Source organism: Anolis sagrei, chromosome 2 (assembly GCF_037176765.1).
Source record: "Anolis sagrei isolate rAnoSag1 chromosome 2, rAnoSag1.mat, whole genome shotgun sequence".
Lineage (NCBI taxonomy): Eukaryota > Metazoa > Chordata > Lepidosauria > Squamata > Dactyloidae > Anolis > Anolis sagrei.
This window is the reverse complement of record NC_090022.1, coordinates 83,932,486-83,959,243: the sequence shown is the minus strand read 5'-3', so window position 1 is coordinate 83,959,243 and position 26,758 is coordinate 83,932,486. Positions and strand designations below refer to the sequence as shown.

At 39.0% G+C, this 26,758-nt stretch overlaps 1 long non-coding RNA gene across 1 annotated transcript in view; it reads left to right on the top strand.

Moving 5' to 3' along the window:
• Nucleotides 1-26,758, top strand: part of LOC132768982 (uncharacterized) — a 190,553-nt gene that overhangs the window by 129,430 nt on the left and 34,365 nt on the right. The gene's annotated exons all lie outside the window — the stretch shown is intronic.

Here is a 26,758-nt window from a genome sequence, read left to right as displayed (position 1 = left end):
CTTCCCTCCCTGTTTGCTTCCTTCTTTCACTTTTTATTTCCTTTTATTTCACCACCATCATAACAATAACAATAATGCAATGCATTGCCTCTGGGACCTGACACCTCTCCCATTCCCCCTAAAAGGGTCTCAGAGGAATAATAATAGCATAATAATAATAATAATAGAAATAACAACCTTTACCCGCCACGTGTTGCTGTGGCCAATCTTCCCTCTTTTTCTCCTTCTTTCCCTCCCTCCCTCCCTCCCTCCCTCCCTCCCTCCTTCCTTCCTTCCTTCCTTCCTTCCTTCCTTCCTTCCTTCCTTCCTTCCCATCTTTCCTTCTCCTCTTCTTTCTCTATCTCTTTCCTTCCTTCCCCCTTTTTCTTTCTCTTCTGCTGTCTCTCTTTTCTTTCCTTCCATCTTTCCTTTTCTTTCCTTTTCTTCTTCCTCTAACTTTCCTTCCTTCCCCCTTTTTCTTTACCTCCCTTTCTCTTTCTTCCTTCTTTCCTTCCTTCCTGTCTTTCCTAGATTTTGACAGGGCGGGAAGGGGCGGGGTGGGGTTTGGAGGGGGCCTGAAGTAAAAGGAGGTAAGATTGGGGCAGGGGAGTGATGGAGCGTGGGGTTTCGTGTGTGTGTGCGGCAGCGGGGGGAGTGATGGAGCGTGGGGTTGCGTGTGTGTGTGCGGCGGCGGGGGGAGTGATGGAGCATGGGGTTGCATGTGTGTGCGCGGCGGGGGGAGTGATGGAGCATGGGGTTGCGTGTGTGTGCGGCGGCGGGGGGAGTGGGGTTGCGTGTGTGTGTGCGGCGGCGGGGGGAGTGGGGTTGCGTGTGTGTGTGGCGGTGGGGGGAGTGATGGAGCGTGGGGTTGCGTGTGTGTGTGCGGCGGCGGGGGGAGTGATGGAGCGTGGGGTTGCGTGTGTGTGTGCAGCAGGGGGTGTGTGTGTGCGGGAAGCGGCGCGGCGGGGCTTGGAGTGGGCATGGTTTCCGCAGAGGGAACGTTGGCCGGAAGGCCATGTGCGCGCGCGATGGAACTTGCGGCTGGGCGCCAATGTGCATGCTCAGTTGTTTTGCCGTTTTGTGAGTGTGTTGTTGTGTTGTTTTTCATTTTGAGTAGATATATTTTTGTACCTTGTGGGTTGTGTTATGGGCACGGGGATTTTGGTTAAGTTTCGTTGGGGGATTTTTGAGTTTTGTTGTTTTGCCGTTTTGTGAGTGTGTTGTTGTGTTGTTTTTCATTTTGAGTAGATATGTTTGTACCTTGTGGGTTGTGTTATGGGCACGGGGATTTTGGTAAAGTTTCGTTGGGGGATTTTTGAGTTTTGTTGTTTTGCCGTTTTGTGAGTGTGTTGCTGTGTTGTTTTTCATTTTGAGTAGGTATGTTTGTTTCTTGTGGGTTATGTTATGGGCACGGGGATTTTAGTTAAGTTTCGTTGGGGGATTTTTGAGTTTTGTTGTTTTCCCGTTTTGTGAGTGTGTTGTTGTGTTGTTTTTCATTTTGAGTAGGTATGTTTGTACCTTGTGGGTTGTGTTATGGGCACAGGGATTTTGGTTAAGTTTCGTTGGGGGATTTTTGAGTTTTGTTGTTTTGCCGTTTTGTGAGTGTGTTGTTGTGTTGTTTTTCATTTTGAGTAGATATGTTTGTACCTTGTGGGTTGTGTTATGGGCACAGGGATTTTGGTTAAGTTTCGTTGGGGGATTTTTGAGTTTTGTTGTTTTGCCGTTTTGTGAGTGTGTTGTTGTGTTGTTTTTCATTTTGAGTAGATATGTTTGTACCTTGTGGGTTGTGTTATGGGCATGGGAATTTTGGTTAAGTTTCGTTGGGGTTTTTTTGAGTTTTGTTTCCTCGTTGGATGCCCCTAACAAATGTATATATATAGATAACCAGCACTTTGAATTGTTCCCAGAAAATGACTGGTAGCTAGTGGCGCTGTTGCAACAGGGAAGTTGCATGCTCCCTGTAGCCAGCCACAGTTAACAATTTTCCTACAGTTCTTTGGACCAATGGAAGTTTCTGAACACTCTTCATAGACTGTCCTATGTAGAGCACATTGCAATAATCCAAACAGAATGTAACTAAGGCATGCACCACAACAGCTAGATCTTTCATCTCAAGGAATGTACTGTTGGCACCAGGCATGTAGCTGGGGGGGGGGGGGCTTCAGCCCCCCCCCCCAAAAGACCTTACTGGTACATTACTTAAACTGTTATGTTTATTCATATCATGATCTGATCACCATGCTCAATGTATCTCATATGCATGGGGGTATTGGGGTAATGATACAAAAGGTTTGCTAGGGTAGACCCTCTTTCACTCAGACTCAGCCCCCCCCCCCCGAATCAAAATCCTGGCTATGGGCCTGGTTGGCACAGAGGTTTTATATGTACAGTATAAAGGCACTCCTGGCCACTACAGGAGTGGGCCTCTAGGTTCAATGTTGAGGCCAGGGGTACACCCAAATTGCAGATCTGTGTGTTCAGGATGAATGTAATCCCATTTAACACAGTTTGGATTCCTATTTCCTGATTTGTCTTCTGACTGATCAAGAACAAGTTTATCTTGTCCAGATTAAGTTTCAATTTGTTTGCCTTCACCCAGTCCATCAGTGACAACAAAGTCTAGTTTAGAGCCAGGACAGCATTCTTAGCTTAGGATGGGAAGGAGTTGTAAAGTTGGCTATCTTCTGCACTCCAAAACCCCAGATGATCACTCCCAGCAGTTTCATGTATATGCTAAACAACATGGGGGACAAAATGGAACCCTGAGTAACCCCACAATGGCCAGGGGTTCGAACAGGAGTCCCTTGGTACCATCTTCTGGGTTTGGTTTTATTAGGAAGGAACAGAGCCACTTTAAAATAGGGCCTCCAAGTCCCAGAATGATAACATGGTCGATGGTATCAAAAGCTTTTGAACGTTTCTGTACAACCAACAGGGTCACACTTCAACTGTCCAGTTCCCTGTGTAGATCATCCAGCAAGGTGACCAAAGCTGTCTTTGGCCCATAGTCAGTCTTGAATTCAGATTGAAATGGATCAAGACAATCTGTTTAATCCAGGAATCCCTATAGGCCAAAATTGGAAATCAAGATTAGAAATAACTTTTTAACATTTTCCAGCAATTTAGGTATCCTTCCTGGGGCCCGAGAGGCAGAAAACTGGTCCCAGCATGTTTAGTGGTTGCCCACCTTGATCTATGTCTAAATTTGTCTCCCTGCAAAAACCTCTGTGGCTTTTTGAGTGAGATGATCTTCCTCATCTCCATTTGGTATAGGCTTGCTTTTTCTACTCTAGTTATCTGCTTTCTCAAGAGAAGTTTCTGTCATTTCCTTTCAATACAACATTTATGTTTCAACAATAAATATACAGCGTTGACCTTTGGTTTTTCATTAGATCCCAAAACCTTGTCAACAGGAAGCTCTTGTTCAGTGTGCAGATCTCAGGCTTCTCTGACTGGTGATGGTGACTCTGCCACAATGTATGTTGCCAAAACCATCAGCTCCTTCAGCAAAGCCTCAGAACTCCTCATATTGGAGAGCTTTCACATTTCCTAACTACTCTTTGGATGTAAAAGGCAGAATGGAAAGCCTAGAGTTTATTTATGAGCCTTCCTGAAATTCCAAGAGATTTCAGTTCAAATTCCGTTGTGGCCTTTTCTATTTCATCATTAAAATTCTCTTCAAATTATTACTCATTCCAAAGCATATTTACTTGGAGAGAAATCCCAATGGAATTTATTTTCAAATAAATCTAGGGTTTTTACAGGGATGAGTGAGTCACAAAATTACTTGTTGGTGTTCTGCTCTCTCCTTTCTTCCCTGCCATTATTTTGCCTATATTTCATCCAGAGAAACAGACACCTGAGCTTCTACAGAGACACATTTATCATTTCCCATTTTTATTAGGGATAATATATATTTACAGAGCTTCCCTGCAGGGGTCTGTTCTACCTGCTGTTAGCTGACACTTCCACAGGGAGGAAGGAAGCCATTTGAATCCTGTTGAAAGAATATGTCTTACTGTCTTATTCAAGAAGATTGGCTGTCAGCAGGAAAAGCCTCTATATTTGGAAGAGAGAAGAAAAGAAGGGGTATCAGTTGAAGAATGGAGAAAGAATAACTGAAAAAAGAGAGGGAAAAGAAGAAGAATTAAAAAATAAAGTCTTACTCTGGAGTTTAAATGCATATTAGTGATTACTTGCCTTTTTGATCATTTACCCGTGGTTGGCTTTAGCACTTCTGCACAACTCCTCCCCATATTTTAAAAACTCCATAGGAAACATGGCTCAGCTTGTTGTACACTTAAAATCCTTAGAATGCTTATTGGCATACCTCAGTCTGCAAAGTTCTTTAAAGGAGAACTGGTAACTGGAACCCTGCTGGGACAGAGAGACTCCATTTCTGGACTATTAGCATCATTATCACAGTCATCTGGATTAGGGTGAAGGGTGGGATTTCAGCAATATTGATGTAACAAAGGCACCAATTTGTGAAGAAGCCACCCGTTTGTAATGGTTTTGTAAAGGTGCCACTACTTTGTAAGAATTTATTAAATTGACAACGTAGCTAATAGCTAGTAATATTGCATTGGTCTTTCTTCAAGGTGTAGCGTGACTTAACTTGGAAAGGATTTATAACAGAGACCAGGCTTTATAAGAAACTGTAACAAGTTTATTGAAATGTAACAGAAGCTTGATGGTTTTAATGTTTCTTGACTCTTAGAGGCACATATCTTCAGAGGTTACATTTATAACATTCCTTAAATTCTCTGGAAAGGACTCTTCCTTCCACTAAACAGGTTTCAAACTATATTTCTTCAAACTGTGTTTCTTTCCTTAATAGATTGCTTCAGATACAAGCTTATTCTTTATTTGTGATATTTCTGTTGTAATAAAGATTCTCACTGGGTTCCTCTTACCCTTTCTACTTATACACTAACTACTAATATAAATATGTCAACTTGACTTATCTAAACTACCTAGACTAAAAGCCAAAACCTTCCCGATTCTCACTACCACAGAACCAGCCACTCCTGCAGTTCACAGACTACAGACTGACGGTTGTAAAATGGCTGCCCTGCCAAGTGGCAGTCGGCTCCGCCCCATTTTCCATAGCAACCCAGCCCAAAGTGAGCTGAGCTGGCTACCATCCCCCCCCCCCCCCAGTAATGCAACTTTAAATACTTACCCTTCCAAATGCCTATCTACAACTCTACATAACAGTAGATTAAAATTCACATTTCACCACAGCAAGGTGAATTTCTCCACGTTTAATAGCAAAACAGCTAGCTATCTTCATCAAGACGGGGTGAAGATATGGCTTAAATGTTCCTCCTCCAACAACAACTTAAAAAACAATACAGTAAAAATATATAAAAGGTAGACATGAAAAGAGAATCAAACAGAATCAAACAAGGGTATAACTATGAGCTGTATCTGAAAGCCTCCCCTCGCCAATATTTCATGCTCAACAATTTTTTCCTCAGCTTCTCAATTTCAAGCACTGCAAAGAGTGAGACATTTAAAAAGCATTCACATCTAGAACCCTTTTATCTCTTCTGTATTTGCATTCCCTTAGTATCTTTGTCAATTGCCTCTCTTTGTATTCTCAAACTGTATTTCTAAAGATTTAGTTTAAGTTTTAAATTTCTACAGTTTTAGATATTTGAGAACTCAAGGACAAATTCCCTGGCTGAATTTATATTTGGGAGGGCAATACCTGCATTTTGCCCCCTCTGTAGCTACATCATAGCTCCCTCCCCCAATTATTTATTTATCGTGTCAGGAGCGAACTAAAACAGTTGTCTTGCATTAAAAACAAACAAAGAAAACACATAGTTTGCAGACTTGGTATTCTATTAAATGTCCTTTGACCAGTACCTGGCCACTTGGAGTGCCTCTGGTGTTGCTGCAAGAAGGTCCTCCATTATGCATGTGGCAGGGCTCAGTTTGCATTGCAGTAGGTAGTCTGTGGTTTGCTCTTCTCCACACTCGCATGTTGTGGATTCCACTTTGTAGCCCCATTTCTTAAGATTAGCTCTGCATCTCGTGGTGCCAGAGCACAGTCTGTTCAGCACCTTCCAAGTCACCCAGTTTTCTGTGTGCCCACGAGGGAGTCTCTCATTTGGTATCAGCCACTGATTGAGGTTCTGGGTTTGAGCCTGCCTCTTTTGGACTCTCTCTTGCTGAGGTGTTCCAGAGAGTGTCTCTGTAGATCTTAAAAAACTCCCCCAGTAACCCCATTCCTTGATCTCAGAGAAGGAATTTCACCTTGAAATCCTATCCCTATATTGGGAGAAAGACAAAATAACAATTAAGTAAAAAAATGAAATAATAAAAAACCTACTTTGCCACCTTCTATTCCTGCATGTTCTGTATGTGTATGAGCAAAAGTAGAAAAGTATGTCCATGTGGATGTACATGTAAGTGTATATAATTGCCAACCCACCTTCTGAATCCATTGGGAGTACAGTCCTTTTCAGAAGGCAGCAGTCTCACATGCTCTTAACAAGTCCTTACAAGCACATACATGGAGGGGGGGGGGGGAAGCATTCATTTAAAAGTGGAGGAGCTGGATATAGCCTAAGCTAGAGGTGAAGCAGTGCTTAATTTTACCTAATGGACCAGTGTGACTTGTTCAGCAGAGGAGAATGGTATAGTGGGCAAATGGAGCACCGTACCATCTTAGGCTTAGGCTACATTCAGGCAAATCATGGAATGAATCCCTCCTTGCCCCTGCATGAATGTCCACATGAGGGTTTGCCTGATTGCATGCATGAAGGCAATCAGGTAAGCCCACTATTGACCTCCATGCCCTTCTCTACACCTAACAAATGGAAGAAGATTTTCATTGTGTGGAACTCATTCATTCTATTGAAATTTACAAGAGAATCTAACCCAGGAATAACACAGGGAAAGAAGAGTTTCAGAAACCATACCTGCTTGACTTTTTCTGCTCTTCTTCCTTGCTGGAGGAAAGTAGAGATAATTGTATTTGACTCTTTGACTGGTGGTTCTGTTAGACATTCATTTTTTTCCCTAAACGCAAATATAATTACAAATTTATTTAAAGAGAGCCTTCTTTATGAAAGCCTGCTGGAGCTTAATCATAGGTGTTTTTTTCAAGTAGAATGAATATAATAATTCCCTTGCACAAAGAGAGAGAGACACCCCATGCATGGCAAATGAGAGAGAATGTGACATGACCTTCCCCTCCTCCTTCACTCAGGCAATTAGCTGGTAATGCATCAGATGAAAGCCCTTAAAGTGAAATATTGTCTCTCTTGGGGAGGGCAGCCAATGATAAATGAGAGCGGGAGTGATAGCCGAGAGGGAGGAGTAACACATGCCCAGGAAGAGGTAGGCATCTCAGATGGTCAAAAGACTGAGCAAACAAACTTCAGTGAGAGATGGTGGAAAGAATTTGCATGGGGATGATGAGGAGACCTTTCCCATGTCCTTTGTGATATAGGGGATTGAAGATTGGACTGGAACAAGAGAGATGTCGGTTTGCATTTCCTATTAGCCCTGAATCACACCAGGGGAAAAATGTGGACTTATTGTTCCAAGGCATGTCACATTTCCTCATAGTGTAACCTACTTCTCAGAGGTGCAATGAGGACACCTTGGAAACCACTGCAACTTCCACACATTAATGTACATAATTCTGAGATCTCTAAAGAAAGAGCAGGCAAAATATGTAACGGTAAATTAAAAAAACTGGATACACCCCCCTCACTCCACCCCTAGACTTTCATTTAATATCCTTTTAAAAGATATAGACATGTGTTCACTTCCATTTAATAACATGTATACAGCATTAAACTATGGCAGTGTGGACTCAGATAACCCGGTTCAAAGCAAATATTGTAGATTATCTGCCTTTATATTCTGGATATGACTGTGTGTAAGGGCTCTATGACTCCATCTGAACAAATCATGTCAAGAAAGCCCTATGATAAAGTCCTCTTAGGGCCCTTCCACACAGCCCTATATCTCAGAATATCAAGGCAGAAAATCACACAATATCTGCTTTGAACTGAGTTATCTGAGTCCACAGTCAGATAATGTGAGACTTTCTGCCTTGATATTCTGAGATATAGGATTGTGTGGAAGGGTCCTCAGTTTGTACAACTTTTTTCTTTAAAAACCTATTTTCTGATTCTAAATCACATAGACAGATGATGGTTACTGGTGAGAGAAATGTACTCTGCATGTTGTTGTTGTTGTTGTGGTGGTGGTGGTGGTGGTGTGCCTTCTAGCCATTTCCAACATTTGGACAATCACATAGGTGAATAAAATCCCATATTTTCTGCTTTGAACTGGAATATATGGCAGTGTGGACTCAGATAAACCAGTTCAAAGCAGATATTGTGGGCTTTTCTACCTTGATATTCTGGATTATATGGCTCTGTCAGGCCCTATGAGGACTTTATCACAGGATTTTCTCGACATGATTTGTTCAGATGGAGTCATAGAGCCCTTACACACAGCCATATAACCCAGAATATAAAGGCAGATAATCCACAATATTTGCTTTGAACTGGGTTATTTGAGTCCACACTGCCTTATAACTCGGTTCAATGTGGATTTTATACAGCTGTGTGGAAGGGGCCTTAGGGCGCTTCCACAGATCTCCATATCACAGAATATCAAGGCAGAAAATCCCACAATATCTGCTTTGAACCGAGTTATCTGAATCCACAGTCAGATAATGTGGGATTTTCTGCCTTGATATTCTGGAATAAAGAGTTTTGTGGAAGAGCCCATAGTCCAACATGCAAATCGCTACATCATGCTAGCTCTATGCGCTGAACTAAGTCCTGGCAGGAAAAATGAATTAGAGGGCTAAACCCTCCTGAATCCCGAAAAGCTTTGACTGAATGCTAGAGAGGATTGGTTTTTGGACAAACTCTAATTTCACCTAAAAAAAATTTACATTAATTTCAGCAGATGTTCAAACCAGCTATAAGTGACAATTCTGATAAGCTACTGCATTTTAGCAGAAGGTCTTCTCTACTTATTTTTGTCTTTTCAGATACTTTTTTTTGCCCTACCTTGATTTCGCCTGATTGCTTTTTTAGGCTGAGTTCTTGGGCAACTAATGGCCTTTTTCCATGCTTAAGAGTTCTGCTTAACAGCATTTGCATTTGTCTGCTTGGTTCTCTACCTGTGATCTTAGTGCAGGTGAGGCTAGTATATTATGCAAGGATAGGAAGATGTCAGCAAATATGCTGACCTCATTATAATTAATGGATAATGGAGTAATGGTTCTGTGTGACTCACGACATACTGAAAAACGGGAGGCCTTCAACACTGAGTTTAATTGAAATTCTGAAACATTTATTATTTCAGGCACACTACAGTAACTTGGGTTTTAAACACCTTAAATTAATGATTTTAGCCACTTACAGAAAAGAAACAAACAGCTGGGGAATAAGACAGACTTTAGCCGTGCCAAGGTCGTGTGTAACTTCAAATGGATGCACGATCTCTTCCCTTAAAGGGACAGGTGTCAGGGATTTAACCTATATAAATATCATTGCTATCCAAATCCATAAACATCATCATTAGATAGCAAAAAATCCTTTTGGATTCTAAAATAGCTTCCTGCAGATTAATGAGCATGTAGTGCATTAATACCAGGTCAGTCATGTATGTGTGTTTGTGTGTATGTGCCATACATGCACATATACATATAAAATATAATCTGAAGCAGAATTTAGGGCCATTACATTGTGAGAGCAATTCCTAATTGATGTAACCAAGAGAAGCCAGAAGACCTGGTGCATCTTTTAAATAGAGCAGTGATGTCAGTGGAGGTACTGTTCTTTATAATGCATTTCCATTGTAGGTCTTAAAAAACACCAGGCCGAGGTTCCCACATTGATGATAATGCATTTACTTTGAAACCCCAAATCTAGATTACCAGCCAATACATTATGGGCTTGTAGTGAGTTAAACAAATTAGCATAGATGACCAAACATTTCATGCAAAATAGGAAATTTGATAAAATTTACTGTGGAATTTACTGTTGACCTTGAAGTTTGAGTTCTTGCTGCTTCTGTCTTGACCTTTTGTGATTTTCTTGCTGGTCTCATTCATTATGCTATGACAACAGGGGGTGGAAGCCACCCTGTTTTTTTATTTGGTGCAATTTTGAAACTGTTTTTAATGTTTATGTATATTCTTGCTCCGGCACTGAATGTTTGCCGTATATATGCTGTGCTCTGCCCTGAGTCCTCTTCAGGGTGAGAAGGGTGGAATATAAACGTTATAAATAAATAAATAAATAAATAAATAAATAAATTCTTGTTGAGATGTAGGAACACAACCTGGTAGCCTTTACTTAAGAAATACAGTAAATTGGCTGAAATTTTAGAGAAGTAACAGCAAAGTATCTTCTGCTTTTTTCAGAGAGGTTTATACACTGACACTGATCTATCTGTTTTTCACCTTTTTTCTTTATATATACAACACTTTTAGTGTACAACACATTAATTTACCAAGTTAAATAAGCAAAATGGTTGTATTCTAAATGTCAATGCAGCCAAAAAGATAATAGGAAATGTGTAAGGATGTTATAGATGCATAAAGTTGGAAGACACACAAGGGCCATCCATTCCAACACCATGCCATGCAGAAATACAGTCAAAGTATCCCCAATAGATGGCCATCCAGACTAGTTTGAATACATTGCTCTGTAGTCTTGTCTCAGGAAAACAGAAAACATGTTTGCTCCATGTTCTCTATGACATTTTTCCAAATATTTAAACATGGCTAACCTGTTAATTGTCTGTTCTCCAGGTTAAATATAGCCAGCTTCCTAAGCCCACTCCTCCCTCATTTGAACATGTTGCAACTTGTCAATATCCTTGTGGTATTGCAGTGCCCAGAACCAGAGACAGTGTTCCAACTATGGTCAGACCAAAACAGAATGGAATATTAAAAATAAATGTACAGCGGGAGTGCAGATGCCAACTCTCATAAGCCCTAGAGATCGTAGAATCTGTAGTCCAATGGAAAGTCACTGATTTTCCATTCTGTGTTACTTGGTTAAACCAAATGTTTTTGTGTTCTTTTAAATGGGTGGAGTGTAACCAGAGACTTGCAGAACAAATGACAATTTTTATTCTTTCTAGCCTTTTGGAATCTTTAGAATGGCCTGTGTGTGGTCTTTTTCTCCTTCATTTTCTCCTTGTAAAAAAGCAGTTTATTTCATGGTCAAGACGAGAAAAATCCAACTCTCTCATTGCACTGGGTGACTCCATTGCCCGGCATGAGAAAAAGATAATATATGGATAATTTATGGGAAATTGGTAATTGAATCTCAGCTGCTTTGATAAATCATACCATCTCATTATCCAATACCATGGGGGTGGCTATTTAAAAACCTGTAAAATTGATGGCTTTGATACAATAGTCTACCATGTACAATGCAGCAATTTATTGGATCTGGCTCTTTTTGCTTCTCCCAAGAACTGAGAAAACTCAGCTTCTTGATGTCTAAGTAGAGCCATAAACAGTACTATTAAAATCATTTTAAAAATGCTGATAGGCAGGGAATTCAGTCCAAGCTAATGCATAAAGTGCACCATAAAGAATATTTACACATCAGTATAAAGAATGTGAAGTTGATAGCAGGGAGATGTGGATGTAGTATTGGGAGGGGTTTATTACTTCTGAACAAAAATAGAATATTAAATATTATTGTGGAATAAAACTGCTTATCAGGTGGCAATGCAGAGTAAACATTTCAGGCAGTTTTTTTGTTTTATTTTCAATAATGACTTCCCATCCATCTATTGTCATCTTGGACAATAGAACAACTGTAGGATGATCTAGAATATGAAATGGGATACCAGAGCTGACTTGCAAGCAATTACTGTATTGTAGCATCTTCTGAAGCAAAGGTGGAGAACCACTCCTACCACTACTTCCACATAGGCCACTCCCCATAGCATCTTTTTTGGCGATATTCCAGCCTAAGTTATGATTAGAGGTGATATTGTGTTACTTCTTCTTGCTATTTTGACAGGATACCACTTTAAAATGGGTGATGGTGAGAGTGCATATTTGGTGTGTATTTCTGTGTGCATGTGTAAGAGGGAGTTATTGCATTTTTTCTATATTGGAAGTTGGTTTGATTTTCTGGTGGAAATCACTCAGTTCTTTTGTTAAAAATATTAGGGATCCAGAGGCTTTGGTGGTCTGCTGGGGCATTGGAGGCTGCCAAACAATGGAGTGGGGGCAATATTCTGCATCCTTTGCTAAATATTCTTAACTTCGTATATCTCAGGGATCTTCAATATTCTCTGTCTTTTTTCCATCTTTAAAGGGGAAAAATATTCCAAAATTCCAGTTTACAACTCCCAATCTTCCTGCAGCTGAATTACTGCCCTTATTCTTCTGTGATGGGATCTGCCAGTCATTCCACCCTGCTTTCTGCCTTTCCTAAATCACTATCTGAATCCATCATGCTAAATCCATTTTGAGAATTGGGTTAGGCATCTTGACTACTACTTAAAATTCATTATATTATTGTCTACCCTTTTGAAAGCTGCAAGACATTACAGTTGCCTCTGAAACTGAACATTGATATTTTGAAAATAGAAAATTCAGAGACTGGAAAAGTGAAATTCTGAAGATGTGAATCTGTATTTAGAGATCTCTCTTTAAAAACATTCTTTTAAATTGTTTTAAACAAAAAGACAGCTGTGTTTCAGCATTTAAAAACTTTTTTTGTCGTATCAGGATTGACTTGAGAAACTGCAAGTCGCTTCTGGTGTGTGAGAATTGGCTGTCTGCAAGGACATTGCCCAGGGGACACCTGGATGTTTTTGATGTTTTACCATCCTGTGGGAGGCTTCTCTCATGTCCCTGCACGAGGAGCTGGAGCTGACAGAGGGAGCTCATCCGTGCTCTCTCCGGATTTGAACCTGCCACCTGTCAGTCTTCAGTCCTGCCCGTACAGTGGATTAACCCACTGCACCACCGGGGGCTCCATATTTTTAAATGGTGTTCTAATTAGCATTCCACATTTTCTGGTCCTGGTTTCAAGCCCTGCATGAGATATATTCTGATCAGCTGTAGCACATTATCTGCCTTATTCCATACTTTCTGGTGAGTTTTTTAACATGCTATTTCTGGCTTATTGTATACCACAGCACACATTGGGGAAGAAAGTTTTGTGGACGCCCTGCCCTTGAGCTGAATTTAAATTGGATTGTTGTGCCTGTGTAGAACCATCCTCAGATCATTTCCAATCAAATACAGAACTAATGAACTTACTCTTTATAGCCCTTTCTCACTCTATTCTTACCTTTATGTGTTTAGGCAATATGCCACCCTTCTTTCCTTCTATGCTTTTGCAAGGTTTGCAGTAAAACCAGGTTCTCCATATTCACAAACAGATGTCTAATTATCAATATTCTGGCAGTATAGATATTAGTTGTATAGTTGTAATATGGTAGTTTCTCCGTTGTGTTTGATTTTGACCATGCCCTGGACTACAGTGCATTTTACAGCATGCCACTGTTACTGATATAATGCTGTATAACAAAACACATCAACCAAACAGGCAAACATACAGAGAATATCCACCTTAACATGCAAATGAATTCATAAACCTCAATCCCCTTTCAAGACATAAAACACTTCCCTGTACATGCTTTCACTAGAACTTTTTCAAACATACAACTCATTCATCTAACTGGATACCTGTGATTAATGGGATTATCATTTAGATGGCAGCTTTTTTATTGAAATTATTGATTGAACATCATCTTGAGTGGTGTTTAGTATGGAACCAACAAATATAATCTAGAAGCAAGTAAATAAATTAATATCATGCCAATAGGAAATAACATTGTGGGGGGAAAGCTGTAAAATGTGTAGAGACCACAAAATATAACCTTAAAGGAATCAATATCTCACCCTCCTTGCCACAAACCACATCATAAAACAAAAGCAGGAAGCATGAGTATTTATTACTTACAGGGGTGGAAGGCTCTCTCTCATTGGAGCTCTTTAGCCAGAGGTTGGACTTGTTGGGAATTCTGTAATTCTGGATTTCCAGCACTGGCCAAAGGATTAAAATAGATGATCTTAAACAGTATTTTTCAAACCATTTAATGTGATGGGCTACATTTTTTTCAATGTGCCAGATACCAGAGTTATATTTAAGACAGATTATTCTTATATTCAGGTAGTTTTTTGGAAATATGTCACTGACAGGAAGCCAGTAACTTGTGGACTGTCACTGCTCTGTAAATGTCCACTTTGAATAGCATTAGTGGGTCTCCTGCTCTACAGTTCTATGATCTATGGCAGCATCTGATGTATGACAAACCAACCATTAGTTCATTTGGCTTGTTTCCCATTAAATGGGTATAGGATTGAAGCCACATGAAATTAGCAAACACTGATCATATATAGGTAGTCCCCATGTTACAAATAAGATAGGTTCTATAGGTTTGTTCTTAAGTTGAATTTGTATGTAAGTCAGAATAAATATAATTTTTGGTATAACTCCATAGATAGATAGACACAGACACGAGCTTTAGATAGCATAGGGAAGGGTGAACACCCCTCCAGTCTTTGTTTTGCTGTCTGTGCCTCTGGTCAGAAGATTTTATCTCACTTTCTGTCCTTGTGATAATTGGATTTTGAAAATTTGGCTTTGTTGTGGAAACAAAGATTGGTGAGAAGGCTTCAGTTGAAACATCTTTCCTCCATGATAACTCTTCCAAGAGTGGATTTCACTTTCTAAGGTAGACTTCTCTCACTTTCTATCATCATAGGAAAGCAGTTAATATTGATTTCTAAGTCATTACTTTGGGTAGGACACATTTATGTGTCTTTTAAGCAGTCCACAGTATCCATAGAACTGTTCTTCAGCATGACATTTCAAACACATTTATTGTCTTCCTATCAGTTCTTCAGTTTCCAGCTATTGCAATCTTACATAGAAATTGGAAATAAAATGGCATGGACAATCCTGACTTTGGCATTCAGTGATATCTCTTGACAATTCAGGAGCTTATCTACTTCCTTCATAACTGCCCTTACAAGTCCTAGTCTTCTTTTTATTTCTTGACATTAGTCTAGATTCTGATTAATGACTAAGCCAAGGTATGGAAAATCTTGGATTAATTTCATTTTCTTCATAATTTTCTTTAAACTTATATAAATCATCATATTTTTCTTTTCTTAATGTTCAGCTGTAAACCTGTTATTACACATCAATCAAGTTATATTGATAGGCTTTCCCTGATGTTCTATTGATATTATTTGGTCACACGTTGCATTATACCATTTGGCTGCTATTTGTTTCAGCTCTCCTCCCTATTAATGCCATTCCTCTCCTTCATAGATTTTAACATCCTAAATAAAACATTGTGTAATTATCTGACTCATAATGTGCCCTTCTGCTCCACATTAGGTTACTCAGCCCAAGTATTGTAATGGTTATACATTCAATTTCTTGATTTACAATGTCTAGATCAGTGATTCTTAACCTATGGGTCCCCAAATGTTTTGGCCTTCAACTCCCAGAAGTCCTAACAGCTGGTAAACTGGCTGAGATTTCTGGGAGTTGTAGGCCAAAACATCTGGGGAGCCATAGGTTGAGAACCACTGGTTGCATTCCAAGTTACTATAAGATGTATTTTGCAATTTTGGACAGTTTGACAAGGGATACTCTACAGCAGCATTGCTGTCAGCAGCATAGCCTTTTGCTATAGAGGTTATGCAACCCCTACAATGTGGAGAGGAGTACCATTGGTGAGCTAATGCCCCTAATTTCCGCCCCAGAACTTAAAGCTTGTCAAAAACAAAAAACAAACAAACAAAAAAACAACCTGAAGACCCAGAGAGGAAAACTGGAAGTAGATTTCAATTTGCATCTAGGGCTTAAAATACAGTCTCTGTCATAGTCAGTTACTGCTGCCGCTGTAAAACAATGTGGCAATGAATGAACATGTGCTGAGAAGATTCCTACTGAGACATAAGTGATGGCCAAAACAAGAGGTTCATCCATCCCTTTTTGTCAAGCTTTCCATCTTTCCTCCAGCATAAGATCTAGCTCCGAAAACAGTCCATTATTTTTTAGGAATGTGTTTCTGGAAGAGATCAAATAGTTTAGTTAACCTTTTCCCTACTATGTGAACCATACTGTATGAGGGTAATAATAATAATAATAATAATAATAATAATAATAATAATAATAATTTATTTATACCCCACTACCATCTCCCCAAGGGACTCGGTGTGGCTTACATGAGGCGGAGCCCACAATACATCAGCAAAAAGCAACAACAGTAATACAAAACAATAAAATAAAACTCATAAACAAAAAAAATAGGCAGTAAACATCAACAATAACACAATGACATTTAAAAACTGATGGCTGGGCCAAATGTAGTAATTACAAATTTAAAAATAATGCTGGGCAAGACCAGGTGAAATATAACTAGGATAGTATTTTGGAAAAGAATGGGGCATACAGACAGTTCTAGATCACTAATAAATTTATTTATTTATTTATTTATTTGTTTGTTTGTTTGTTTATTTAGAGCTTTTATAACCCGGTCTTCTCGACCTCCGAAGAGGGACTCAGGCCGGCTAACAGCAGAAAATTCAACACAAATATAATAAACATAATAGCATCATAATACAAAATACATTAAAATACAGATCATACAATATCATACAATTACAAAAGCCAGGTCATCAGAATAAAACCACAAATTCATCACCATCATAAAGTGCAATTAGGGACATAAGGGAGGGTAAGGGAGATTTTCTTCAATTCATGAAGATATTTTCACAATGGCGAGAACATTGATTGAGTTATTTGTGGCAAAGGATGGAGGCAGCTCAGGATTATGAAGCAGTTATGCTCCAATAGCCAATGCACAATGATGGGAACAACATCTTGGCCTTACAGAGGGTTCTTGGAAGATCCTGGTGAATGTCATGAAATATGTCATATGGGAATGGGTTGTACAAAAAAGGGGGGGTAAGGGATTGAAAGACAGGTAAGTCTTATGTGAAGGGTTGTTTCTGTATATAGAGTAACTCTTAGTCTATGAAAATGTATAGAACCAATTGCTTTCTCTGTGTCATTCTCAAGGGTGCTACAAGATTGCTTTGCAGCTGTGACATTATTCTTAATAATGGGGACTCTGAAAATGCTTATTTGTGGCTTGTTTTTTCATTTTTTTTAGTGCATTGCAATTGAAGGGAGATGTTGACAAGCTGGAATGTGTCCAGAGGAGGGCGACTAACATGATCAAGGGTCTGGAGAACAAGCCCTATGAAGAGTGGCTTAAAGAGCTGAGCATGTTTAGCCTGCAAAAGAGAAGGCTGAGAGGAGACATGATGAGGTTCATGTATAAATATGCAAGGGAGTTATAGGGAGAAGGGAGCAAGCTTGTTTTCTGCTGCTCTGGAGACTAGGATGTGGAACAATGGCTTCAAACTACAGGAAAGGAGATTCCACCTGAACATGAGGAAGAACTTTCTATCTGTGAGAGCTGCTCAGCAGTGGAACTCTCTGGTCCAGAGTGTGATGGAGGCTAATTTTTGGAGGCTTTTGAACAGAGGCTGGATGGTTATCTGTCATGGGTGCTTTGGATGCAATTTTCCTGTTTCTTGACAGGGGGTTGGACTGGATGGCCCATGAGGTCTCTTCCAACTCAATCATTCTATGATTCTATAAGATCACTGCTTTTTGCCCCTTTCGTTTTAGCTCATTTCCATAAAGGGCTCATAAAATATATAATTATTTTCAACTAGCATTCCACAGACAGAGGCGTCTTGGTCTGACTCAGGAGCGGGATTGTAACAGATTAATATAACCTTTGCAGATCAGGCACAGAGGGAAACATAACTTATACTGCCTAAGAGCTAAATTTGCATTAACGACAGCACTGTCATCTATCACAGCTTTTATAGAATCTGTGGTGAAATGCCTGTTAGTAGGAAGGCACAGAAGTTGAAGGAAGGTCATGAGGATTGACCTGCCCCCCTGAGAACCCCTTCAGCAGATATCCAGTTGCATACTCCTCCTCTGTAGCTATGGTCACAGGACACAGCCAGCATTCAATAGAAGCTACTCATTTATATGGGGCAAAGTCATAGTGTTGCATTGATGGCATGGTGTAAATGAGCCTGCAAGCTGACATTTGAATTCTGAACCATATCTCTATTACTGTAAGGCACTGTGAAAAAATTCAATGGTTGTACACCCTCCCCTCTGGCATTGCCAGGTAGATTTTCTTAGTACTTTGACTATATCTACACTAACTTGGAGCCACTTACAGATGGGAAAGAACTCTACTTATTTCCAATCTAGTGATCACAGTATCAGAAAAAGAGGTTAGCTCTTCCTGGTTAACTGCTTGAGCAAAAGCAAATGTTCATAGCTCTAAAACAGAGGAACTGACAATAGGTTATAGCTGAATAGGATAGGATAGGCTATTTCTATGTCCCAGTGGATTGTGATGCTATTGTATAAGTGTATGTGTGTATCCTCATATATGATTCTGCATGAACCTTTGTTATGTACTTCCATCTCCTGTAAAGCTCATCTTTTTCTTTAAAAGGAATATTATTGCTGTTTTTAGGGAGAGAGGGTTTATTTTAGTTTCAGGTAGGCATCACTGCCCTCCCCTATCTGTAGTACACTCATTATAAAATACTAGCTGTCCCCTAGCACACGTTGCTGTGGCACAGTCTGTTGATCTGGAAAATAAAGTAATGAGAAAGTGTTGGTTTCTAATATATGTAATTTCTTTATGCTTGTGGGTAAACAGTATTTATTGCCGTTTCTTTGTCAGTGTTGATGTGGAGAGTGCCTGGTTTGTCCACCCTAGAACATGCAACATATAATTGTCCTTCTTTAGGGGTCCCTTTCAAATCTATGATACAATTTCTCTGTGTGATGAATTATATCGATCTATCTATATCTATGGCTGGATGGCTCTTTGTCAGGAGGGCTTTGATTACTTTTTCTTGCCCCGGTGAAGGGAGTTGGATTAGATGACCTCAAATATTTTCTGTTGGTCATGGGGGTTCTGTGTGGGAAGTTTGCCCCAATTCTGTTGTTCGTGCGGTTCAGAATGCTCTTTGATTGTAGGTGAACTGTGAATCCCAGTGACTACAAATCCCGAATGTCAAGGTTTATTTCCCCCAAACTCCATCTATGTTCATATTTGGGCATATTGAGTGCTTGTGCCAAGATTGATCCAGATCCATCATTGTTTGAGTCCACAGTGCTCTCTGGATGTAGGTGAACTACAACTCCCAAACTCAAGATCCATGCCCACCAAACCCTTTCAGCATTTTCTGTTGGTCATGGGAGCCCTGTGTGCCAAGTTTGTTTCAATTCCATCGCTGGTGGAGTTCAGAATGCTCTTTGATTGTAGGTCAACTATAAATCCCAGCAACTACAACTCGCAAATGATAAAATCATAATTTTTTGAGGGATGGTCACTCCTTGTGTTGTGAGACATTTTGTTGCCAAATTTGGTGTGATTTCGTTCATTTGTTCATTTGTTTTTAAGGTACTCATTATGCACAGAGCATTTATATATATATATATATATATAGATAGATAGATAGATAGATAGATTAGTCACTCATATTGTTTGCCTGTTTAGTTCAGTGATACTCCCCCATCAGCCCAAGTTGTTTTGTTTTAAATCAAGTGAGGGGTGCCTGTGGCTTTGTAAATGCTGTTGGACTGAACCTACCATTGGACATAGCCAACACAGCTCAAGGAAAGGTTTATGGGGAAAATTTGCCTAGTCACAAGGCCTCCACATTTATGTAATTATTTAAGAAAACAGGATACACATTATAAACAACATGAAAAAACATAAATATACAACATATGGTCATTGATCCTAAGACTGTTCTTCGTAGTAGATATATGTTTTATCATTTGTGATGGTTTTTATGGTAGCTGCATTGCTATCTTATTTTGATTTCTTGGAAGGCATCATTAATAAATAAGTAATTGAGTAAGCAAATAAATAAATTCATCAAATGTTCTATACTTCTTATCTCACACTGAGATCTATAAATAGTAGTGCTGTCATCTAAGTGAATATTAGCTACTTAGTTGTATACGTTGAATTGAATAATTTATTAACTAATAAAATATCTTTCAAGGTAATGGGTTGGAGGTAAAAGCCAATGAAATAAATTTAATTGAATGTGGGATGGCTATGATTAAATCAATTTTCATTGATTTCAGTAAGTACAAATCAAAAGTATCTTGGGTCTAAATTCAGTTGTTAACTGCAGTTCCCCTGTTATGCCAGCTCTACTGGCTGCCAGTCTGCTACTGAGCACAATCAAAGAGCGGGCTTTAGCCTATAAAGCCCCAAATGGTTCTGGCCCAGCTAACCTGTCCAAACGTATCTCCCACAATGGATCACCTCAGTGGTTAAGATTTTCTGGGGAGGCCCTTCTCTTGGTCCCACTTCCTTTGCAGGTGTGGCTGCTGGGGACAAGAGACAGGGCCTTCTCAGTGGTGGCTCCTCGGCTGTGGAACTCCCTACCCAGTGAGATTAGATTAGCTCCTTCCCTCCTGGCCTTCAGAAAGAAACTGAAAACCTTGTTGTGGGACCAAGCTTTTTCAGAAGAGAAAGTGCAATAGATGGCAATGAAGTAAGTGTAATAATATTCAACAGGCTCCTGGATTATGACTTCAGATTTGTTTGGTTTTAATAGCTGATTTTAATGTATTAATGTGTTAATATACTATAGTTTTTTATTTTTAATGATTTTAATGTGTGTGTGTATATTATACTTGTTTGTGCATGGCATTGAATATTGCCAACTTAGAAGTCACTCTGAGTCCCCTTCGGAGTGACAGAGAGCAAGGTAAAAGCATAGTAAACAAATAAACAAACTAGAGTAAGCCTATTGAATCAATGGGTCTTTCACATATGTTGATGCATTATTCAGTGATTAATCCAATGGTCCAATGACCTTATCACACAGGGGAGGCTCACATGTTTGGGGGGAAGTGCCAAAGGATGCTTTCACTCTGGTTGGGCGAAAGCATCCTTTCAGACAACATTACATGATAACTGGCATAGGGCTCTGTCCCTAAAGAAGGCTCGATGAAGTCTAGGACACTTGTTTTGGTAAGTGTGATGAGGTCCTTACTCTAGTTGAGATTAATGACTAGATTTAAATTTCAATTTGAATGGAGCTCCAACTTATTAGATAGTGTACAAGTACCACTTCAAAGAGCCATCCCTTTTGTGTGAAAGAGGGAAAAAAATCAAAATGGTCAAAAACATGTTTTAAAATGTTAAGAAACCCTTAAAAAGAATCCTGAGTTGATGAGTATCTTCACAGATTTTGTGCAAAATTCCTAAATGGTATTTTGTGTGCAGAAAACAGCATTTTCTATACAGAAAGTGTTGGCTGCAGAAAATACTGTATGAGCCCCATATCTGTGGAACCAAAATAGGTCTCATTTATCCATGGTTTCTCTTATTTAATTATTAATGTAAGGCCTCCTGTACAGGCTATACTCCCTTCTTAGTACCTCAGTTGTCCATCCTATTGAAAATAATAGGGTTTGTTATTTTTCTACAATTTCATATAACCACATAAAGTCTAGAACTGTATCCTCCATGGACATGAGAGTACTCTACTACAACTGGGGATGTATACCACATAAAATTTGCACTTGATTGATTTGCATGCAAAATATTTTCTGTGTCAGAAACAGCATTTTAAGAAAAAAAAGTTTTTTAAAAAAAAGAAAATAATTAAATCCTACATATGGAGACGTGAACAGAGAAGACTCTAATATAATGTTAGTAATTTTTGTAGTTGTTAAACCCAGCTTCTGCCAACCTAACCATTCAAAAACATGCAAATGTGAGTAGATCAATAGGTACCATTTCTGCGGGAAGGTAACGACACTCAATGCAGTGATGCTGACCACATGACCTTGGAGGTGACTATGGACAATGCCGGCTCTTAGGCTTAGAAATGGAGATGAGCACCACTCCCCAGAGTCAGACACGACTAGACTCAATGTCAGGGGAACTATACCATTGCCTTAATTTTTGTAAACTTTTAAATACCAAAACAATTCCTATTAATTTTGTTGCCTGGTAATCAGGTTATCTTTGTAATTGGTTAAGCAGTTGAATATTTGAATTATTATTATTTTTTATTTACATCACTTATATACTGCTTTTCTTCCCCGGGAGTGGAGGGGACTCAAAGTGGTTTCCAACATATTCATGGTAAACATGTAATGCCTGAAAAACATATTTTAAAAACCTAGCATAAGAACAACAGTAACATATAACTATAAATTGAAATATTAAACCATGTGAAATAGAGAAGCAGCAACTTCTAGACGTTTAAACATGGAATTAAACCATATTAATATAAACATTTAAATCACATTATCCATTGTACCTCACATTTTGTGATTCCATTTTCAACATCAAATTGCATATACAAATGCATATATTAATATATTTCTAATTAGTTCATGAAGAAAATCTCAATACCCACATATTTATAGTTATCCATGAAAATAAATACATGGGTCTATTTTGTGTACCTGTTAGCTTTACAACCTTACCATTGTGTTTTCCCAAATAGCTCTAAAGAGAAGAAAGCCAATAGTTTTAGAATCTGGACACTTTCCACAAAACCCATGTGGGAAAAAATGATGTGTGAAAAAATCCAAAGCAAGCATGTATAACCACAATGGGGCCTTGAATGTGTGGATGTTAAAAATCAATGCCACACATCTAAATCTCTGAGGTAGTGAACCGCAGTGTTGCAAAAATTGCAACAGCACCTGGTTGCTCTATGAAACCAAGAAGCCCTTCAATATAATGTGGCTGTAACATGACTGAATAAGTTTGAAAAATTCAAACTCGATCAATTGCACAAAGTACATATCTCTGGTGAAGCACATTTGTTTACTATAAAATGTGCATCACTGCACATAAACATTGCAGTAAAATCTTATATTTCCAGACCTGTTCTTTCACAACATTATCTCCCTGTATACATAGTAATTATACATAGTAATTAGTAATTATTTCCCACTCCACTTTTCCAGCTTATTTTAAAATGTCCCAGTTTTTTGTCTCCTTTAATTCTCCCTTGTCTTCAGCTTACTTCAGTTGCTGACAACTGGGTTCAATGTACACAAGTGGTTGCAGTGAACTCCACAGGGGAGAAAGAAGTGTAGAGGAAGGGTTTGAATCCTGTCTTTCCCTGTAGCTTCAAACAAAAGCAAACTGCTACAGCCTTTCCTAGTTTGTCCATTTTTTTCTCATTAGTAACTTTTGTCATCCTGATAATATTCTGATATTGCTTGGCCAAACATATCCCAATTTTCATCTAATAATATTTGGTGGTATGGGGTGTCTCCTCCTTCACAAACAAGTTTGAGACCTCTTGAACAAGTTAATTTAGATGCCTTACTCTTTGCCTAGATCCTTTTGTATTCAGATTATCTGGGCACAATCTTGTATTTGGCCAATCAGAGCCCTGACCAGAATGGGCACTGAGTCAAGATGTCCTCTTTGTATGCATAAACCAACCAGCAATCATTAGCAATAACAAATAATTTTACTAATTTAGCACAGAGCTATAACAATCAAAAGTATTACTATGCAGAAAAGCATGATGAAAATTCCACAGTAAGTAAAAGCACATCATAACCCATATATAGCTTATTAAAACCATATATTAAAGCCATAAAGGAACAATAGCAGCATATTCTAAACTTGTCTTAGCATTAGGAAAAAGTTAGGGATTTTTCAGGTTTACAAACCCTGTATTTCAGCAGGGTTGGATGTCTACAATGTGTTCTGCAGTTTGCAGTTCCTGGATCTGGGATAAATGGCTGCAACACATTTTTTTTTGTCTCACCTCAGACTTTCCTGGGACTTTTTAAATGAGTTGTATCACCCTTAGAATCATAGAGTTGGAAGAGACCTTGTAGGCTATCCAGTCCAACCCCCTGCCAAGAAGCAGGAAAATTACATTTCAAAGCACCCCCGACAGATGGCCATCCAGCCTTTGTTTAAAAGGCTGGATGGCCTTTTTGATGCACGTTGCAGTGCACATTGGTGTGTGTTTTGTGCCCACTGTGGCCTTGTGTTGTTTTTGAATGACATTATAGTGTCAATGTAGAAGGAACCTTAGTCTGACCTCAGAAATCAGATCAGGAAATAATATTGGTTGTAGTGTGAAATAAAACCAAGTTCTGAAGAATGCATTGCTAATGAATGCCAGAATATTTCAAAGTCAGACACGATCTAACTTTTGTTTGTGTAAGATTCAGAATTACTTTTAAATATTTCATTGGCAGTAATTACTGTAGGCTAGAGAGGTCCCATGAGGTTTGTAATTACTCCAATTACAATACGGATGGTAGGAAATTTTGTACATATACACAGAGAGTGTTAAACATGAAAAGGCAGTGAGAGAACACAAGTAAAAAAAACTTCAAAGAAGGATTGGAAAGTTTTTCCCATTTTTTGTACCAGAGGCAATTTTACTAACATCATTTGAACACATAGTTAATGGAAAGCATTGTTTAATTGTCTGTAAATAGCCTTTTCAGCTGGAGTGCAAGACAAAAATGCTTTAAATAAATAATAATAAAGTTGGCAAAGAACTGGAAATCATGAACCATATCCCAGGACCAAACAAGTGAAAAAATAATAAAATAAAATGACTAAAAAGCTACAAATGGTGTCAATTATTTATTAGGAACTTATGTACCTTACAAGTTTTGACTAAGAAGGCAGAGTAACTTTGGGGTTAGCAATTTAATTCCCAGTCAGAGGAAGGTATTAACTTTATGTGAAATAAAAGACATCACATTTTTGAATGAACCTATATATTGAAATATTACAACACCCCTTTTTCTGAAGACATTTCAAGATGTTTTTGATCATTGAGTAATTAGAAATATTATATTTTATCTATTTTTGTTGTTTATTCATTCAGTCACTTCTGACTCTTTGTGTTCTCATGGATCAGCCCATGACAGAGCTCCCTGTCGGCCGTCATCACTCCCGGCTCCTTCAGAGTCAAGCTAGTCATTTCAAGGATACCATCCGTCCATCACAAGTACATTTGATTGAGACGAGAGACAGGGCCTTTTCAGTGGTGGCCCCTCGGCTATGGAACGCCCTCCCTAGGGATATCAGATTGGCTCCTTCCCTCTTAACATTTAGGAGAAAAGCTAAGACATGGTTGTTTGAGCAAGCGTTTACAAATGCAGCGTAACTGACATAGGATAATGGAATGACTAAACGATGGAACTGGACAATGTTTTAACAAGGTGACACTAATGATGTTGGTTTAATTATTTCTGTTGTGGTTTTATATTGTTTTAATGTGTTAATTTGCATTTTTATATTATGTGTACTGACTTGTTGTAAACTGCCTTGAGTTGCCGACAGGCTGAGAAAAGTGGTATACAGAAACAGTAAATAAATAAATAAATAAATCTTGCCCTTGGTCAGTCCCTCTTCCTTTTTCCTTCCATTTTCCACAGCATAATTGTCTTCTCTAAGCTTTCCTGTCTTCTCATGATGTGGCCAAAGTATTTCATCTTTGCCTCTAATATCCTTCCCTCCAATGAGCCTTCGGGCTTTATTTCCTGAACTATGGACTGGTTGGATAGTCTCATGGTCCAAGGCACTCTCAGAATTTTCCACCAACACCACAGTTCAAAAAGCATCTATCTTCCTTCGCTCAGTCTTCCTTATAATCCAGCTCTCACATCCGTAGGTTACTACAGGAAACACCACTGCTTTAACTATGCGGATCTTCGTTGCCAGTGTGATGTCTCTACTCTTCACTATTTTCTTGAAATTGGCCATTGCCTTCTTCCCAAGAAGTAAACATCTTCTGATTTTCTGGCTGCAGTCTGCATCTGCAGTAATCTTTGCACCTACAAAGTCTGTCACTGCCTCCACGTTTTCTCCCTCTATTTGCCATTTTATCTATTAAAATCTATATTTTAATACAAATTGAAGTAAAACTCAGCAAAAACAAATTTTACTGCATCAGCTCCCAGTTTCACTTAGCCAAGCTTGGAAAAGTTACTTGTTTGAACTATAACTCCCTAAATACCCCTTCTAGTAATTGGTCATGGTGGTCATGAGATTCTGAAAAGGAGTAAAAAAAACCCCCATCTTTTCCAAACTCTGTCCAAACCCACACTGTAGAATGAATGCAGTGTGACACCACTGTAATTACCATCATTCAATATTATGGAATCATGGGAGTTATTGATTTACAAGGTATTTATTTATTTATTTCAAGCATTTATACTGTGCCCTTCTCACCCCGCAGGGGACTCAGGGCAGAGCACAACATATATATGGCAAACATTCAATGCTGGGACATAAAACTATAAATATACGCAAACATTAAAATCACTTATATTGACTTTAAAATCAACTGTTTCTCAGGACACCATTCTATTATTGCCTCATTGCATTGCTCCAAAGCTTGGTCCCACAGCCAGGTCATCACGATTCTTCTGAAGGACAGGATGGAAGAGGCTGACCTAATATTGCCAGGAAGTGAGTTCCATAGCTGGGGGAGGGGGGGGGTAATCATTGAGAAGGTCCTGTCTCTCGTCCCCACCAAACACACCTGTGACAGTGGTGGGAGTGAGAGCAGGTCCTCCCCAGAAGATCTTAGCCTTTTTAGCCTTTTCAGCCTAAGAGTGTTGGTGTCTCACCAAATTAC